The sequence below is a fragment of the Dermochelys coriacea genome, chromosome 1 (genome assembly GCF_009764565.3).
Source record: "Dermochelys coriacea isolate rDerCor1 chromosome 1, rDerCor1.pri.v4, whole genome shotgun sequence".
Taxonomy (NCBI): domain Eukaryota; kingdom Metazoa; phylum Chordata; order Testudines; family Dermochelyidae; genus Dermochelys; species Dermochelys coriacea.
In genome coordinates this window covers 115,430,278-115,451,152 of record NC_050068.2, presented here as the reverse complement: position 1 = coordinate 115,451,152, position 20,875 = coordinate 115,430,278, and the positions used below count along the sequence as shown (strand labels likewise).

The following is a 20,875-nucleotide window of genomic DNA, read 5'->3' as shown; positions in this document are numbered from 1 at the left end:
ACCAAGACAGGGTTTTGGAGTCCCAAGCTGGCAGGGAAAATGGGCTCAGAAGTAATTCCCAGTATGTCAGGTGGCAGTGCCAAGGGGGTCTCTGTGACCGAACCTGTCACAATGGCTCTTCGATCTAGCAGAGAAAGGTATAACATGATCCAATGACTGGAAGTTGAAGTTAAACAAATTCAGACTGGAAATAAGGTGTGAGAGTAATTAACAGTGAGTGTAATTAACTATTGGAACCATTTACCAAGGGGTCATGGTGGATTCTCTATCCCTGGCAATTTTAAAATCAAGATTGGATGTTTCTCTAAAAGATCTGCTCTAAGAGTTATTTCAAAAAAGTTCTGTATACCTGCGTTTCAGAAGAGGTCAGACTAGATGATCACAATGATCCCTTCTGGCCTTGGAATCTATGAACAATTGAGGATCTGGCAATATGGATAATGAATACATGGAAATGCAAGATTGGCAAGATATATACCCAATGGGGCAGATCATCACCTCGTGTAAACTGTCATTGGTTCACGATGGCGCTATGACAGTTCACACAAGCTGACGATGTACTCCAAAACATATACAACATAAAGCTTATATGCATAACTTTTCCCAGATCATATATTATACATTCATCAAGAGGTTAAATCATGTTTAGTGTGAAAGATACTATACATCTGAGTATTCATGCTCAGTCTTGCTCATGAATTCATGAACAAGGAGGACAAAGACAGCAATTTCATTTCTAGCATCTGATTTAATTGTGGCAATGTACATTACCTTTACACTTCTGGTCTGGTTCCAGGATGCTGGTCTTTGGCCAAAATAGGAGTAAAATCAACTGGAAAAAAATGTTCTTGCATATAATACAGAAAACAGATGGGTACATTGTATGGGTGGAAGGGGAGGTAAATTTTCCTCCATATTTTTTCCTAGGACATCCTTTACTACATTGTCACTTTCAGTTTTATAGCTGTGGAAGTCCCCATATCACAGTCTAATAACTTTCTACTAGAAATGCAACAAAAATGACACCCATGCAGCTTTTTGCCTCTGTACCCTAACTTTTAAGATCTTGGGGTTCAAAGATACATGACTATTTTTGTCATCTTGTTTTCCATTTTTAATGACTACATGAGCAGCAGTGAAAAAAGGATAGAATACTTCTTATCAGTTAACTATTAGGCTGCCATTGTGGCTCTACATGGGCTTCCCTACCATTCATTAGATTTTCAAAATTAAAAACACCAGCCAATATGTAATATAATGCAATTACAGGAAAAGTTTGGAATTTTCTAATTCATTCACCTTAACCATATCAACATAGTCACATCCATTAGCCAAAGCCTTCTGGGACCCCATGACTTTGCCAGCTGGTATGTACTGTATTCCACCATGATTCCTTCCTGTAATGGAAGCATTGCAAGAGTTCAAAAAACATTAAGGGAAATGGGGAAGTGGGCAGATACAGCTGGAGGCTTCTGAGAACAAACTCACACAAACACCCCTTCACTAGTTTAACCACTAAAAGAGATAAGGAAGAGAACTTAATGTATGAAGTAATGTTTATCTTTGGTAATATTATTTGGGTGTCATAGTTTTACCTTGGCATACACTATGCTTTTCTTTTTTAAAAAAAATTAAAAATAATGCCAAGTAGAGAAAGAAGAGGTTCTGGTTCAGGAGATTATTTAAGCACATACTTACATGCTTTTCTAGGGTTGCTTTCCTAGACAAAAGGATTTTAGACTCTAACTATAGCCAGGACACATTAAAAATGGTACTCTTGCAGTGTATGCACGCCCTGTCCCCTGTTGCAGCAGGCAATGGGGGTGCTGACACTGTGGTCACCGTCTACCTGACTGTTTCAGCCCTCACCACAATAAAGCACAGTAGACAGATTCAACACAGCTACCCTTGGGGTCAGGGCTGTGTGGCCTAGTGACCAGAGTCAAAGAAGGGGCCACCACCCAGGATGGATGGCAACAGGGGTGGTAGGGGGACCCAGCCCCTCCCTCTCCACTGGGTCCCAGTCCAGAGCCCTGTCAGCAGTGAGCGCAGTCACCACCAGTCAGCAAGGATCCTACCGCAACATGCTGACTGTCTTCAGGTGCACAGTACCACTCACTACAACCTCCTGGGCCACTTCCTACCTTGAGTCCTAAAGCCGGAGTCTTTTGTCATCAGGGTCTCTGAGCTCCTTGGTATGAGTAGCTGGTTGGGACTCTGACTCCCTTTGATTGGCTGTGGGCAACAGGTCTCCCGTCTGGGACTTAGGATCTCCAGTTCCTGCAATCAGAGGCTGAAGCAGCTCCCAGGCTGGAGCCTCCACCGAGCATCCTTCCTCCCTAGCAGTCAGCCCAGAATGAGCTGGGCTTCTCTCCTTTATATTAGTGTAGCATTTGGAGCCTGCCCAGTCTTGTCTAAGGGGCGGGACTTCTGCCTCCCCTAGTGCGGAATTAACCCTTTCCTGCCTAGTGTGGGGTATGCACACCCCGTCACAGGTACTCTCTGGCAAAAAAGAACATTCCTGATTCATACAGTCTAATAGCTGTGGTGGGACCTGCGTTGGAGGTCTCCAGAAACAAGAGTATCAGTGTATTGTCTGATCTTAAGCATGGAATTATTTCAGCGTGAAAGACAACATTACTGACATTAGTCAAGTTATTGTGAATTGAACCCTAACTATGACTCTTGCTCATTCTAGCACTACTTGTGAGTAGTCCCATTGACTACAGGTGGGAGTAAGGGTTGCAGGATCAAGTTCTTAAGAAGTCCCTTCTTTTTTAAAAATAAGATTATCATGCATCGTTCAAATACAATGCACTTTTTTTTTCAGTTTCCACTGGAGAAGACTGTTACATAGGAATAAGAGCCCATCTACTGAGCCACTAAGTAAGAGGTTTGAACTTCACAGCTAGAGTGCTCTGGTTATACCAAGATGGCTTCTGCATACTCCCGATGGGTGCTCAGGGAAGGCTGACATCTCAGAAATCCCAGCCTTTGGGCCTCTTGCTATGTCAACATCACATATTACTATATGCTAGTTGCCTAGCAGCAATACTGTCACAGAATAATATGTCAGATTTGTGTAATGTTTTCTCATCTTCCAGATATTGTGAGAAATGGCGGTAAAACCCCACTGACTGTTTCACTTGCTTGTAGAACTGTGTGCATGTGGACATCATTGCAGATCATGACACTTTGAGCGGCTGATACAGATGTGGAGAATATTTCTGTGGATCAAAAGAAAGATATGATTACCAAAAAATGAATCATGGCCTTCCATGGATGGCTGAGCTGTAGCAGAGACCTTGTGTGACAGCCTGGAAAAAACATGAAACCCAGCCATAATTTCAATCATTCTCACTCACTCGTGAATATGCAAAATAGCCTGCAGTTATATGGCGAGTTTTATTTGTCAACAGTGTTGCCAATGATTTTAAAGGAAACTTTCTGTTGCTTTCTTCCAAGGGCATATGTGACATTTCAGAAGTATTAAATGTGCCATTATCTGGGTGAGAATGTTCATATGGCTGGTAGTGTGAATCACAGAAATGTAGGACTGGAAGGAATCTTGAGAGGTCTTCTAATCCAGCCCGCCATGCTGAGGCAGGACCGACTAGGCCATCCCTGTGAGGTATTTGTCTAACCTGTTCTCAGACAATCCAACAATGTGGATTCTGCAAGCTTCTTGGAAGCCTAGTCTAGTGCTTATCTATCCTTATAGTTAGAAAGTTATCACATCTTATGCATGTGCTTCTTTTCCCCATGTGCTTATGTATTTTGACCAACTTTTTTAAAGGCTGGGGTGGATGAGATGGTCCACTCTTTAGTCCGGTGGACCAAACTGGTGGTCTGTGGGATGGTGGCAGGTCATGTGGAAAACATTTGTAGAGGGAAGAGTCACACCACATGGCTGCCAGAGCCACTGAAGTTTCTAGGTGGAGCTGCCAGGAGCCTCCTTGCCATTGCTAGGAAGAGAAGCCTAACTACCTCACCAATGAGCCCCAGCTGCCAGCAGAAAGGGAGCCAAAGAGCTGTTGTTACCAATAGCTGCTTGTGGAGGCCTTGGTGATGAATAAGTGTGCTGAGAGCCTGAGGGGGAGAGAGAGAGCAGGGTTAAAGGGAACTGCATGTGCTCAGCCACTCTCAGAATCAGGATCAAACATGGTATCTTATTTTAATTAGAGATGGCCTGAGGCATCTGTGGTTTGAATTTGTTTTTGCAACACCATGTAGGTTGGGTTTTGGTTAATCCAAAATTCCAAGCAAGAAACCATCTTTTAGTTTCTTTGAATCTGGGGGTGTGCAAAATCAAAATGAGATGGATAGGCAGATAGGTAAGCTAGATAGAGAAACTGAATTCATAAGACAGTGTTTGTCTGCATATAGTTCCCTTTCATCACAATGACAACAGTGGTAAATATCCTAGTCTTGTAGAAGTGGTTAACTTTTAATTCATTCAAGAGATGTTATCTGAAAGGAGGTATTTACACTATCCTAAAAACAAAATAATACTGCTAAACAATATTTATTTGATATCATTTCTGAATGTGGTCAGATATAAATAGCAGCACAGACGTTTAAGAGCTAGTCTTATTGAAAAAAAGTAATTAATTGGTGTTATACACAAAGGTGGTTTAGTTTTGTTTTGTTTGTAACCAGCACAGCTTTAATTACAAGTAATTGTTTTCAAAATCATGCTGTTCATAAGTTCTGCATTCTAGACAGTGATTATGAATCAATACACTAATCTGTCACTTTCATTATTTTTGTTATCTGGGTGTGTTCCTCAAAATTTTGTGTGTAATTCAGGCAACAGATCAGACATACCTGTGCTTCCATTCTTTGAAAATCTGCTTGTTTTAAAGAAAAAAATGAGTGATGTTGTAAATGAAGATGATGTTGTCTTAAATGAAGACATCAAATTAAATTCCTTTTACTTATTTTAGACAAATCTGGTGGAAAGGATGAATAAAGCACAGAACGGAGTGTTCAGATTGGGTGATATTCCTCATTTTGTCACAGACTGTCTTCCCTCCCTTTAGACACGTGATTTCAACCTCTTTATACTAGTACCCCATATATAAAATGGGGATAATAACACTTCCTACATCACTGGGGTAAGGAGGCTTAATTCATTAATGTTTGCAAAGCACTTTGAGATAGAAAGAGGAAAGGTGCTACATAAATGCAAATTATTATTACAATAAATGAATATGGGGCTCAGTTTGTTACTAATCTAGACCCTGATTCAGCAAACCATCCCTGTTCAGGACAGGACTTAAGCATGTGCTTAAAGTGAAGTGTGGGAATAAGGGCTGTGCTGAATAAAGATAAGCTGTAGTATTTGTCTACCTGAATCAGGGCTTAAGCTGTTATTTTTCCCATGTCCTCTGTTTTTTCTTCTCATTAGAATGAGAGGGAGCTTGCATAAACTCCTCAAATGAACACACAAGACTATCTACCTGTCTCCCTCAGAATTCTGAGTTTTCTTTCCTCTTCCCCCAAATTAACAAGTGCTGTCACCTGCATCACTAAACACCAATTCATTGCTTACTTCTAACAAGACCTCCATGTACAGTAGCTAACAGTATTTCAAAAATCAAACTCAAACATTCCTAGCATGTCTGATGAGACTACATTAGGTACACCTGTCCATGGCAGTATTTTGCTTTCTGATCTTTTATGTGTTCATGAAGAACTTTATTTGAGCATAAACTTTTGTGAGCTACAGCTCACTTCATCGGATGCATGCAGTGGAAAATACAGTGGGGAGATTTTATATACACAGAGAACATGAAACAATGGGTGTCCCATTCCCCCTGTACCTGGAACCCCCCACAACAAGCCTCTGTGCACCCAGACCCCCCCGCCACTGAGCTGCCTGCACCCAGATTGTTCCACATAGAACCCTCTCACCCCACGCCTGGATCCCCCCCACAATGAGCCCCTTCACACTTGGATCCTGCCCAGTTTGAACCTGCCTGCCCCATGTTAACTCTGTAATGAGAGTGATCAGGTAAGATGAGCTATTACCAGCAGGAGAGAGAAGAAGAAAAAAGAATGTTTTGTAGTGATAATCAAGATGGGCCATTTCCGGCAGTTGTCAAGAACATGTGAGGAACAGTAGCAGGAAAAAATAAACATGGGGAAATAGCTTTACTTTGCGTAATGACCCATCCACTCCCAGTCTTTATTCAAGCCTAATTTAATGGTGTCCAGTTTGCAAATTAATTCCAATTCAGCAGTCTCTTGTTGGAGTCTGTTTTTGAAGGGTTTTTTTGTTGTAATATTATGACTTTTAGGTCTGTAATCGAGTGACCAGAGAGATTGAAGTGTTCTCCGACTGGTTTTTGAATGTTATAATTCTTGACGTCTGATTTGTGTCCATTTATTCTTTTGCGTAGAGACTGTCCAGTTTGGCCAATGTACATGGCAGAGGGGCATTGCTGGCACATGATGGCATATATCACATTGGTAGATGTGCAGGTGAATGAGCCTCTGATAGTGTGGTCGATGTGATTAGGCCCTATGATGGTGTCCCCTGAATAGATATGTGGACAGAGTTAGCAACGGGCTTTGTTGCAAGGGTAGGTTCCTGGGTTAGTGGTTCTGTTGCGTGGTGTGTGGTTGCTGGTGAGTATTTGCTTCAGGTTGGGGGGCTGTCTGTAAGCAAGGACTGGCCTGTCTCCCGAGATCTGTGAGAGTGATGGCTTGTCCTTCAGGATAGGTTGAAGATCCTTGATGATGCGCTGGATAGGTTTTAGTTGGGGGCTGAAGGTGATGGCTAGTGGCGTTCTGTACTTTCAACTCCTGTATTCCCAACAGCCACTGCAGCACTAGAGTGTGCTCAGATGCTGGCAGGCGTTTCCTACCCCACCCTGCAGGGGATGGAGCTCCTGGGCTCATTCTCTCAATGCAGGACTCTCTGAGAGGTATGTGTCTGCCTGCCCTTCCCCTGCAACACCCCAGCACCACCACATTGACTCACCCCTGGGCTGATGTTGCAGTGACCAATCAGAAGAGCAGGGGCCAGGGCTGCCACTTTCCCTGGTTGGTGCACAGCAAGGCCAACAGAAAAATAAATGCCCCAGCAACTGGAACGCAGGGTCTGAAGCTCCCAAGTCAGGACGATGGATTCTGGGAGCCATCCAGAAACTGGGAGAGTTGGGAGGGATGTGATTGGTTCCAAAAACTATTTTGGAAAAGTACTTGCAGATAAAGAGTTATTTATGCTTTAAGTATCTTTAAAATGTACTTAAATATAAGTATTAAATACAGACTGTTTAAAGCTCTTAAGAACAAGTATGAAGAGTGCTTCAAAATGCACGGGAACACTGCAGTTTATAAATGATAAAGTATGTCTATGTTCTCAGAAATACTGTATCCTCTGGTCCATCTGCTGCCAGATCATGTAATAAGAAGTGTACTTTGGGGGCCTGATTGTCCACTTACTTACCCCAGTAACTCCTTCTGAGTCAATAGGCCAGATTCTCCCATACTTCTCTTTTGCACTAGTCTCAAGAAAGGCAGATGAGGAGGAGGAAAAAGGTGGCTTAAAGCATCTTTATGCATCCCTAATTTTAGCACAGGCTGCTCTAAATTGTGCTGGTTTATAATAACCCTCTGGGGAACAGTGTGGCAGCACAGAATAGCTGAAACAAAATGCATTCCATCCATGATCCTTACTTTGTGCCCTGCTTCCAGCCCACCATGATATGTCCCCTACAACAGGGGCATGGAGGGAGCCCAGCACACAGCCAGATGTTGTCTCTAAACCAGGCAGAGAACACTTCCCGCCATGATCGGGACATTCTGTGGTGGGTAGTCTATGCCCTCTTTACAACCCGTTTGTGCCCTTCTCCAGACCCACACAGGGGCAACAACCCTTAGAGTTACATCAGTGTAAGACCTGACTAGGTGTAAGGAGAATCCGACCCTCTGGTTCCTGTTTACACACATACAGGTTTTACAGTCCATTAAGTTTCATTGTGCAAAGAGTGAACCCAATACATCGAAATTAACACCATTTGGTCCATAACATTTTGTTTTCACAGCTTTAAAATAAAGTGGATTCAGACTTTCCAAGTATCAGAAAACATTCATTCATTATCAGGGGAAAAAAACACTGAAGTGACAGTTTGCATTAAATTAAAAATTGTTCAGTTGATTTAACAATTCACGTTAGGCACTTTGCAAGCTGTAGAAATAGTAGTGTTTTTAAGATGATGAATGCTCTATGATTGTTAATGAAATCCATATATCTGTATAGGCATGCACATATGTAATATTTGTTTTGTATTTATCCACTCATGTATATTATACTAGGTTTATTTAACAAGAAACCAAACAGGGAAAAAACCCCAGATTTCTCAAATGTAGCCTTAATTGCCTTTCATGCGTGTTCTGTAGATCATTATTGACTGTTTATAAATCTTGCTTGGAATAACTTTACAGTGAAGGGGAAAGGTAACGTATCTTTATTGTTTATAAAATGACAGCTCCTAATGGACCATATTAGCTTTAACACAAACTATTAAATCCTTTTCATTAAATTATTCTGTGTTCTATTTTGGAATCTTGTTAGCTCTGGGAAGTAGGTGCAAACTCCTAAGGAAACATGAGCACACATTGAGACTATTATAGATAATGTTTATTAAATAAGCCTCTGAGGATGTTTTTCTTGGGTTGCTCTCAAGCATTTTGAAGGAGTCATGTTCCATGTTTGAGGTCCCATGTTTCTTCCTCTTAAACTATGAGCAGCTGTAGCACATGACCTACTTCTGTAGAACCCTGTAATGATTTCCTTCCTTCAGTGGCTTCAGGAGTCCCTCTTCTGCCCTGTGAAAAAAGGGACAAATATTTTAATCCAAGCAAAATGCTAAAGCAGGTTTTGTTGGTTTCAGGGAAGAAACTCAATACAGCTACATCACCAACCGTAGGCCTCAAATTGGAACCATCTGGACTGCAGAAGCTCCTTGAGATCTTTAGGGAAGGCATGGATATTTTTGCCTTGGGCTGTAACTCATACACCTGCAGAAAGGGTAGACATACTGGCAGACAAACTAGACTAATACAGGAATTCAAGCCTTCTCGCACAGGCACTGTGGCAGTGCCTAAGTGTGGAAGTTACACTGACATATTTAATAAATTCAGGCACCATACTACAAGGATTTTAGTTGGTAAATATTCAAGTAACACTTTTGTTCAGGTTAATTCAGACATGATTGAATGTTAAAAGCCCCTTCTCACATATGAATTCTCATCAAAGACTAAATAAGGACAAGGGAAGGAACACGGTAAACACAGATGCATCCGATGAAGTGAGCTGTAGCTCACGAAAGCTTATGCTCAAATAAATTTGTTAGTCTCTAAGGTGCCACAAGTACTCCTTTTCTTTTAGTAAACACAGAGTATATCTTACGTTCATATCCTGCTTTGCTTTCTTACATGAGTAGTCTGATTGAAGTGGATTGAGAGGAGGTACCAGTTTGTAAATTTCTTGGCTGTTTGTGAATACATAAAGATAAAAGCATGTATGGTACCGTGTTCCAAAATAGTCTGCCCAAACCAGTGGTTTATTTGTAACATCCCTAGACCACCCTCAGGAGGAAAGGGAAAGAGTAGTTTCACACAGATCTTGAAGCTGTGACTTGAGGTTAATAGTGTCATATTTGAAATGAAAATGCACACAACAGAAAAGTACAGAGAGAAGGTTGAAAATACAGGTCCTGACTGGAAAGTTATTAAAACATTAGGATTACATTTTTACATGGACTTCAATGTGATGCCTAATTTTGTATCTGCAGTTTTGCAGGTATTCCTATTTGCAGGAGGAAATAACAGAATTTTGACATCTGCTGCTTCTTGTTCTGCAGGTGCAAATGCTGTTTGCGCTTGCAAATCAGTGTGCTCCTGATACTGCAGTCTGTTCTTGGGCAAAACTCCCTAATGGCTCAACTGGGGATATTTGCCTTTGGAAGGGCTGCAGGGGTAGGTCCAACATACTTAGACATCAACATTCTATTATTTTTGCTTGCAAATGATAACACACACAACATTTTAGGTTATCAGAGACGGTGTTTGAAAATGTGGCTGTTAGAGCCATGAGACTGGTAACTTAGACGGGAGTGGATTTCCCTTGCTTTCCTCCTACAAATAAATCTCATTGGAGCGCCTTTCCTCCTACAAATAAATCTCACGAAGTTAAATTCTGAATCTCAGTCTGAACTTCCCCATAATTTGAGGGTGCCCAGATACGAGGTTTTGGTCCTTCTCTAGGAAAAATCTATCTAGAATATATATTTATTATTTTTGATATATACACAGTGCAAATAAATAAAATGGACAAGAATGCAAGATTATGTCAAGTACAGGTGAAGTAAGACTTCCCCAACTGTTTGAAAGCTGAATCTCCAGTTGAGTTTCAAAAAATTCTAAATGTACACACTGGTAGATTAGAGCAAGGGAGTAAAATCCATTTTGTTGGATTGGTCTGAAATCATATTTGATTCCCTATGTTTTTATTCATATCTTTGTTCGCCTTCCCTCTTAGGAATTTCTCACTGCTGCCCACACAACCAGCTGCACACAGATGATTTTGCCTAGCACACAGCTCCTACAGTCTCTAGCACTGTTTCAGCAACAAGATGAGAGTTAATGAAGCTCAGCACATTTCCTACCAAACTTCCTGGGGAAAACCTTCTGAATGAAGGCAGGAAATCTATCCTATTGAACTTACAGTATGGTCCGGATTGCGCAGCCAGGGCAGAAGAAAAATATTGATATCATATCATGATCGTCACAGCAGAATTTCCCCGCAGTTGATAGAAGTAATTTTCACCTGTTGTGACCATTTTTTCTAAACAATCATCTTGAATCTGAAATCAGTTTATTACATTTTGAATACTACTAATGGCCTCTTAAAAGCCAGATTCTGCCACCCTGACTTAAGTAAAGTAATACCCCACTACATAAGTAGTCCCACTGATGTCAGTGGGACTACTCATAGAGTAAGGTACTATTCAGCATGAGGAAGGTGGCAGAATCAGATGGTTAAAGGCTGTAATAAGGGCCGGATTCAATACATCTAGGGTTCACCTTTACAAATAACGAAACCGGCTTGAGCCCCCATCCAGAAACCTGGAAAAACTAAATGTGCCCTTCACAGGCAGAACTTCCTCTTTGGAAAAGCATTCTGGGACTATGTACAAATAAGGACATTTAATGAGGGGAAAGGAAACAGTCAAACTTGAGAAAACACAGCAACAAGATATATAGGCAAATAAAGAGTAAAATACCCACTCCACCCCCACCACCCTTTCAGAAACTTTGGTAGTGGCCAGTCTAACTCCCTTGCCACCCGCCAGTGGGCATGTCCCACAGGTAACAGGCCCTTGACTGCACCATCTTACCCTTGCACTAAACCCCACTCATGGTTGGAATGAGCGAGTAGCAGCAGTCAAAGTGTCTCTTTGCAGGTCTGTCTCCAGTCCCAAGGGAGTTGTTTGCCTGGTCCAGCCTGGAGGAACTATCCCCTAACTCAGCTAAGTGATTCTGCTTTATTAAGTTGCTGGCTAGGTGATGCCTCCCCAGAATCCACTGCCAGTGCTAGTCCACTGGGGGCCCTAAGTAGGAATATCCCCCCATTACTAAAACAGGCTAGTACTTATAATAAAAAGTGAATAGCGCCCCCGCCCCCGAGATGCTCGGGGCCCTAAGCAATTGCTTAGTCTGCTTATGCCAAGCACCGGCTCTGGTCCACTTAGCTCTGTTGCTGACCACTGCATTGGCCATCACAACTGAGCTCTCAATATGTGCTCTCTCTCGCTGTGGAGTCCTCAGCCTGCATTGTTTCCAGTAGCCTCAGCCTGCATTGTCTCTGTCTTCTCCCCATGGAAGAAGAACCAACAGCACTTAAAACCCTGGAACAGAATACTGCCTACTTTAAAATGAGCTCTTTGTCATAAGATAAGCACTCTTTCCCCTCCTTGAGCCTCTCTGGGAGTCCCTACAGTTCAAAATCTAAGTTCATTCATAGTTATGGTGACTCCCCAGATGTCACTAGAGAAATTGCAGGTAGGCAGGCTAGGCACATGAAGCTCTCTAGGGAAGAACTTTTCCCTTTTCACCAACAGAGGGAGTAGAGTGTTCTTTTCCCTTTGGAGCTTCTGGCCTCTTACATGAATATGCCTAAGTGCTGGAACTAGGGGTGCTGGGGGTGCTCATGCACCCCCTGGCTTGAAGTGGTTTCCATCATATACAGGGTTTACAGTTTGGTTCAGTGGATCTCAGCACCTGCTCTATACAAATTGTTCCAGCACCTCTGTGAATATGCATGAAGTCTTATGGGACCAAAAAAAACCTCCAGTGATTAACTGATTTGCCAAGTAATATTTGTCATTTTCATCTCGGGGCTAAACAATAAAAGTTTTAGCTTATCGAAACACCAGAAGCTTGCCAGGTAATGTACTGGACACTACTTTAAATATGACACTTAAAAAGATACAATAATCCCCTTTAATTAGTTTTAAAAAATTAATAGCAGAAAGAAAATATGGAAACTCAGCAGGGTGATAAAATGCTTTCTACTGTAAATAGTTCATTATTTATTGTTGTTAATTTTAGGGGAAAGTGGCTTTTTAATTAACTCATGAACAAGGAATAAGCTTTTTGGAATCTACAATTTAAAAGATCCCCTTAAAATGATCGTGAAAAGATGACTTCACTAGGAAATTCCAGCCTGGAGCTGCCAAATCCAGATGCCTGAAAACCTTGATTGACTAGATTCAATTGCAATTGCCCTTATCTAATCAAAGCAAAGACTGGACAAAACAGTGCCAGGTTATAATTAGGGCCAGATTGTGCTGTAAATTTGGAGTAATTTCATTGAAATACTGAAGTTGCATCAGATTTACATCAGTGTAACTGAGAGCAGAATTCGGTCCTACATTTAAAACCCATGCCTCAAGTTCTTAATCTAAAGCACATTGAATGCAGTTGGAGTTTTGCCAGAGTAAGGACAAAGGGCCAAATCCCTTGCTGAGACGAATACCCACAGTGAGTTCAATGGTAATGTTGGCATGAACTAGGGGAGGAAGGTTTGGCCATGAGTAATGATTTCAGAATTGGGCCTGTAGAAACTTGGCACCTGCTAAAAAGACAGCTCTCTCCCTGTTTAATAACGAATGCAAGTTTAAAGCCCCAAAGATCTGTGCTTGGCACCAACTCTGTCCAGGATTGCAGGAATAAAATGCTTCCAGGAGACTCGCTTTTAATAAATATAACATAGAAAGCAGAGAATATAGAGTTTACCATGGGAAATACACAACAGCATGTTTATCCATTACAAATGGTTTGGTCCAGTAAACCAAACTGGCAGCCAGAAGTTGTGAATCTGGGGACCTGGCATGGCCACCGTTTGGCTAGTGGAGACCAAAAGTGCAGCCCCCTGAATCATGTGCTCTGTTCCTGGGAGAAGAACAAACAGGTCTCTCAGCTCATTAGTAGCCCTTTCTCATTAGTCAGAGAACTGCACTAGAAATGGCAGCAAAGGCAGTTGTCCTTCCTCCCTACTTCACTTGCTTCCCTCCTGCTGGGGAAAGTTGCTGACAAGTTCACTGACAGTAAGGGCAAGGCATAAGGGAGAACACAGGCTTGAAAGAAAAACGAAACACACGTCAGGGAATAAATGTTTCATTTGTGCACTAGCAGTTCTGCACTAACAGTGTAAATAAAGCAGATTATTGAGACATGAATAGACCATTATTTATAAATATTAACACTCTACCCAAAGACATGCATGAAAAGAACAGGGAACTCAATGAGGTCACTGCATTTCCCTTTATGATTTACATAAATCACGTCAACACCGCTAACAGGAATGTCAAGCAAACCAGGCACATAAAATAATCCATTCAACCTACTGTTACAAATCTTAAATCAGGTAGAAACTGTTAATAGGCCCATCAAATCTCTTATAATGCAGAGGGATGAGGGATAATCCTGCTAGAGCAGCTATGTATATTACCATCCTCAGCATCTTAGCTGAAAGCTGCCTTTACTGCTTTTGATGAGTAGAATGCACACTGAAGTGTGGGCATCAGGGACGCTTGATACACAAATTTATTTTTAAGATTTGCCTTGTCAAAATGTAGGATGAGCCATAAAGAAATTAGTCACATGAATGAAGTATCTGGATAATCAAATAAAAGGCTGAAGATGGAGCAAATATATAAACGCCGAGGGATGCACCATTCCCTCTGTTTATTTTCCAAGAGGAGGATCAGGAAAAATTGAGGAAATGGCCTCAGGTTTTGCCAGAGGAGAGGAGAACATCCCCTACCTAGAAGGCCCTCGATGCAAAAGTCAAGAGTTTGAGTGTCTGAGGTTTTGGAGCCTGGGCAAGAAGGAAGAGAGGGATCAGAACTGGTTGATGAGTCTGCATTATTTTCTGTGAGTTTCCTCTGCACAGTTAGAAAACCTCATGAATAAGGCTAAGATTTAGTCACGGACTCAATGACTTTCCGCTTCAGCCCCAGGGCGGTGGGACTAAAGCTGTCAGGGGCCCTGGAGCTCTGAGCTACTGTGGGCACCAGGGACCTCTCAGCTCCCAGCTCTCATGGTTGGATCCAGATCTCCCAGCCGCACTGGGGTACACAGAGCTCCCAGCCATTGCAGGCGCCAGGGTGGATCCAGGAGCTCCCAGCTGCAGTGGTAGCGGGTGCTGAGCCTCCCTCCCTCCTTCCTCTCCCACAGCAGGGCTTGGGCTCAGCCCCATTTATCAGGGTTATTTTTAGTAAAAGTCAGGGACAGGTCACAGGCTTCCATGAACTTTTGTTTATTGCCCATGACCTGTACCTGACTTTTACTAAAAAATAACCGTGACAGAATCTTAGCCTTATTCATCAACCTCCCTGGCTGCTTTAACTTGTGCTAGGCTGCAAGAGTGACAAGATGCCAAAACTGCAGCCAGGGATTGGTGAGACATAGGGCATCCCAGCAATGCCCCCTCTCTTTTGTCTGCAGAGTGGACAGCAGGAGGATATGACAGCAGCAGACAGACTGTAGCTCTGCACCATTGGAGGATTGCCCTAGGCTAGAGTGAACCTCCTTGGGCTGATTAACCCAGCTCTGGGCCCAATTACGTAGTCAAAGTGGGTGCTCCACACCAGAGAATCTAGTCCAACTCAACACCAAATTTAATTGAAAGCTACTTGTTGATCCGTAAACTGAAAATATAAATGCACCAAAATCCTTCGGAGAGCATAAACGGTGTGTATATATAAATACGCCACAAACATTAATGACACATAAAATGACCTAGTGATCAGCCTCAACTGCAAGTCCACTTACAAACATAACATTACCACAAATCCACGATGTTACGTACTTTCCAGATGCCACATTATTCTCAAGAACAAATATAAACCTCAGCTGTCTGCTGCCAGTTGACAAAAATATTAACTGGTAACATCTCCCCTTTAACAGAATGATATATGATCTGCAGGACCTGTGCATAAAGGTATGATATGAGCCTAGGGTGGAGTAAACCCACTCCTCTTGTGGACAGACATCTGCTCCACTGTTAATATTGGTTCAGACTGCACCTCTCACAGACAAAGCCATGCCAGAGGGGTTCCAGGAAAAGCCTATCTCCACCTAGATTCCTCTCTATTGTTTGCCTGGAGGCGGGGAAGTTGTCTTTCCTCGTTATTATAGGCTGTAGGGGCGGACACCCAGATCATGAGGGTCCCCAGGGTTCTGCAGAAGGCCAGGGCTCGCTGCCTGAATTCCCTGTGCCTCTGCAGAGACTCTGACCCCCCCACACCCTCTCACCACACCAGGTCCTTCGCAGTAAAGCACCATGGGCCGCGCTACCTGCCTGGCCTCTGCAAGCTGCAGGACCCTGGGTGGGGAGCTGTGTTGAAATTCTAACACATCCCTATGCTTATTATATTTTCCAATTAAGCTCCAAGGCTGGAGAGGGGACAGTGAGAGTCCCTCACCTAACCCACAGCTGCCCACTCCTCTCCCTGCCCACCCAATCTCGACCCCCACTCACTGATCAGACCTTAGACTCAAGAAACTGCCTCCTTGGGGCCTGGGGCAGAAGTGAGGATGGTGCCACTGAACTAGCTGCCTGCCCCTTCCATGTAGGTGAAGGGAAATTCATGTGATGAGGGAAGCCCCCTCCTTGCACCAGTCTGGGGGTGACCACAAAATTTTTTTGTATTTAATTCAGGCCATTGGCATTAAGTGAATACGCAGTTTTATATGAAATACCTCCTCTTACTGGGAATGAAGCTCTGACTGAAAACAAAAGATTTTGGTTTTTTTATGCTACTCTTTCTTGACGGTGACTTCTTTTCATAGGCAATTAAATGCTAGTATCGGTCTGTTAAATTTAGTAGCAATTTCAGCTGGAGGCAGCATCAAGTCAAGGACAGTTTCAGTCTCCGAGCAGTTTTTATTTCATGTTTTGAAACTGAGAGTGACTTCTATTCAAGATCAGCTTTTGTCTGAAATAAGAAGCCTGTCTCTCTGTGGCCCCAATCCTGCAATCTGCTCTGTACACATGGACCCTTATTCTTACACAGAGTCCCATTGAAGTCAGTAGAGCTTAGCATGGGTACTGGGGTCCCTCCACGCAGATCAGATAGCAGGGGTATGTGTGTGTGTGCCACAAAGTTTGGATCCAAGTCTGATCTTCCTGAAGTTCAGACCTATACTTTTAGTTTGAGCCTTATAGACAGAGGAGCCAGCTAAAAGGTTCAGATCTGGATCGGAACTCCCTCAAAATTCAGAGGTGTTTGAATCTGGGGTTTTGGTTCAGGTCGGTCACTAAATTGTGTGTGTGTGTGTGTGTGTATGTGTACACACGTTTGCACACATGCATTTCACTCCTCTCTCTCCCTCCCACAAAAAAGGGCTTCCCTGAACTTCTTTCCTTAAGAATCAAATTTTACATTACCAGGTAAATTCCCTTTCAACTCTATTTGCATGGAGATATACTGACATTCTGTGGCCAATTAGATTTATGGCAGCTCATTTTTTCCCCATAAATACCTCAGGGTATAAGTATCCTATGATAATCTTCTGTTTTGCTTTGGCTTTCTATCATGTTTTGGCAGAAAGAAAAAAAGCACGTTTGATAATTTTTCTAATGTGGCATAAAATCCTTAGGGATTTCTTTACCATAAATTTCAGACAAGTTCAAATGTTTTTGTACTGATTTTTTAAAAATTACAAAGTTTGATTGTAATGTAAATAACCAAAGGCATGAAAAGTATTTCATTATAGTATAATACACGGTTTAGATTTTGCTGTAGCTGGCTCAGCCTGCTGTACTTGGAAGAGGAGAGGAATACATGTTTTGACCCAATAAAAAATAAAAGAGTGCTGTTTAAAACAGAACAGTGGGGTTTTTAGGCATTTACACACACCAACAACCCTAAACTGAACGCATTTCATTGTAAACATGATATTGCACTTGACAGTTTCCAGTGGTAAAACACCAGATAATCCATATTGAAGAGATGCAAAGAAACTGTGTGTAAGGAGCAGAGCTAATCACCGGGGTATCTACAAAAGGGCCAAGGGGGAAAAAAAATGTCAGTGGTTTAGTCATAACTCACCTCAGACACACACGGTACTAAAAGCAACTTGCTCTGTTTAAATAGCAGAGAGCAGCCATTGGAGTTTATGTTGTTCCTCTGTTTATTAAAAACGTATGGGAGCACTTGACAGAAAAATCAAACTTCTGGTCATGCCTCATTAATCTCTGTTGTATCTGTCAGATATGTATATCTAGAGTTTTAACAAGGCTCTAGAATTGAGATAACTGCTGTGCTTTGTTATTTTCCCTAATTTTGAATGGGGACATAGGCTGCCAATCTCCCAAAATGAGAGAGGAACAAAAGGGTCTTTTATTAACTTACTGCAATGGACATTTTTAAGCTATATAGTTTGGACCTGAATTTCAGAGGCAGTGAGAACCGATAGCACTTATTCACTTCAACTGGAGATTTGGCTGCTCAGCCCCTCTGAAAATCAGGTTGAAAATCTGCAAAATCACAAAATCGAAAGCTGTAATCAAAGTGCAACACTGTTGGTGCTAACATCCAGATTCATTACCAGATTTAGTTCCCGCATGCAATAGTGTTAATCATTAATAGTCTCACGCAGGACAATGGAATGAGACCAGTATAAAACCAGCATAAGTGAGATCACAAATCAGTTCAGAAGGTCAGCAATGAATATGAAATGAAAAATTTCATTACAGATGGTATAGGGATCTAATTTCCTGGATATGCAGATTTTGCATATAGTTCTATTTGCCCCACATTTTTAAACAGATAATTACTGTCACATTGTTTGGAAAGGCAGGATGGGCATGAGCCCAGAATTCGTTCAGTTTCCTGGTCCTGTGTGACCTTGGCAAGTCTCAAAAGATGCGTCTTCACTGGAGCCTTAGGTGTAATTTTAAGATCCAGGACACACCCCCCACTCGAGCTCTGATGGAGATAGACTGCTACAAATGGCATGAGTGATGGGAGAGGCTAGCCACCTGGGTACATAGCGAGGATCTTGGAAAGCATTGCACTTGGGGAAGCCCGTCCGTTATGTCACCACAGCTACACGTCTAGTTTTAGCTTTCCAAATCAATCAGAGCTAGCACACTTTTTTGTATTTGAGCTGGAAATTACACCTGCCAGATCCTGGGTAGATATACCCTTAGTCTCTCTGTGCCTCAGTTCCCATCTATAAAATAGGAATTATAATGCCTCCCTACCTCACACGGATGTTATGAGGATAGATACAGTAAAAGATTATGCAATGCTCACATGTTACAGTGTTGGGAGCCTGTCACCAGTCCTCCACTGCTACCTAGTGTGCTACACTGCCTGGTCCATTTGGATTGTTCCTTACTCACAGGTTTCAGAGTAGCAGCCATGTTAATCTGTATTCACAAAAAAGAAAAGGAGTACGTGTGGAACCCTAGAGACTAACAAATTTATTTGAGCATAAGCTTTCGTGAGCTACAGCTCACTTCATCGGATGCATTCGGTGGAAAATATAGTGGGGAGATTTATATACACACATAGAGAACAAGAAACAATGGGTTTTATCATACACACTGTAGGAGAGTGATCACTTAAGATGAGCTACTACAGCAAGAAGGAGGGGGGGAAAGGAGGAAAACCTTTTGTGGTGATAATCAAGGTGGGCCATTTCAAGCAGTTAACAAGAACGTCTGAGGGACAGTGACAGTCCCTCACCTAACCCACACTCACTAATGCCAATGGCCTGAATTAAATACAAAAAAATTCTGTGGTCACCCCCAGACTGGTGCAAGGAGGGGGCTTTCCTCATCACATGAATTTCCCCTCACCTACATGGAAGGGGCAGACAGCTAGTTCAGTGGCACCATCCTCACTTCTGCCCCAGGCCCCAAGGAGGCAGTTTCTTGAGTCTAAGGTCTGATCAGTGAATGGGGGTCGATTTGTTCTTGTGCTTTTTCAGAGAGTTTCTTGAGCAAATGCTGTAGTTTCTTTTGGTAACCCTCAGTAGGATCAGAGAGTAATGGCTTGTAGAAAGTGGTGTTGGAGAGCTGCCTAGCAGCCTCTTGTTCATATTCCGACCTACTCATGATGATGACAGCACCTCTTTTGTCAGCCTTTTTGATTATGATGTCAGAGTTGTTTCTGAGGCTGTGGATGGCATTGTGTTCTGCACGGCTGTGGTTATGGGGCAAGCGATTCTGCTCTTCCACAATTTCAGCCCATGCATGTCAGCAGAAGCACTCTATGTAGAAGTCCAGTCTGTTGTTTCGACCTTCAGGGGGAGTCCACCCAGAATCCTTCTTTTTGTAGCGTTGGTAGGAAGGTCCCTGTGGGTTAATACGTTGATTAGACGTGTGTTGGAAATATTCCTTGAGTCGGAAACATCGAAAATAGGATTCTAGATCACCACAGAACTGTATCATGTTCATGAGGGTGGAGGGGCAAGAGAGGCCCCGAGATAGGACAGATTCTTCTGCTGGGCTAAGAGTATAGTTGGACAGATTAACAAATTTTGCTGGGTGGGTTAAAGGAACCACTGTTGTGGTCCCTTGTGGCATGTAGTAGTTTCGAGAGTTTAGTGTCCTTTTTCTTTTGTAGAGAAGCAAAGTGTGTGTTGTAGATGGGTTGTCTAGTTTTTGTAAAGTCCAGCCACGAGAAAGTTTGTGTGGAAGGTTGGTTCTTTATGAGAGTATCCAGTTTTGAGAGCTCATTCTTAATCTTTCCCTGTTTGCTGTAGAGGATGTTGATCAGGTGGTTCTGCAGTTTCTTTGAGAGTGTGTGGGACAAGCTGTCAGCATAGTCTGTGTGGTATGTAGATTGTAATGGATTTTTTACCTTCAGTCCTTTTGGTATGATGTCCATCTGTTTGCATTTGGAGAGGAAGATCATGTGTGTCTGTATCTGTACAAGTTTTTTCATGAAGTTGATAGATTTCCACTCCATACGGCTAAATTCAGTGCCTTCCATAATAACAGGTTTCAGAATAGCAGCCGTGTTAGTCTGTATTCGCAAAAAAGAAAAAGGAGTACCTGTAGCACCTTAGAGACTAACAATTTTATTTGCGCATAAGCTTTCGTGAGCTACAGCTCACTTCATCGGATACATTTGATGGAAAATACAGTGGGGAGATTTGTATACACACACAGAGAACATGAAACAATGGGTTTTATCATACACACTGTAGGAGAGTGATCACTTAAGATGAGCTATTACAGCAAGAATGAGGGGGGGAAAGAAGAAAAACCTTTTGTGGTGATAATCAAGGTGGGCCATTTCCAGCAGTTAACAAGAACGTCTGAGGAACAGTAGGGGGT

General features: G+C 42.4%; 1 long non-coding RNA gene across 1 annotated transcript; it reads right to left on the bottom strand.

Moving 5' to 3' along the window:
* LOC122457677 lies at window positions 1–1,397 on the bottom strand. Its single transcript, XR_006277339.1, has 3 exons — window positions 1,300–1,397; window positions 772–832; window positions 1–124 (listed from the first exon to the last, which is right to left on the bottom strand). It is a non-coding gene; the product is annotated as an uncharacterized LOC122457677 (long non-coding RNA).
* Between the last annotated feature and the right edge of the window lie 19,478 nt (window positions 1,398–20,875).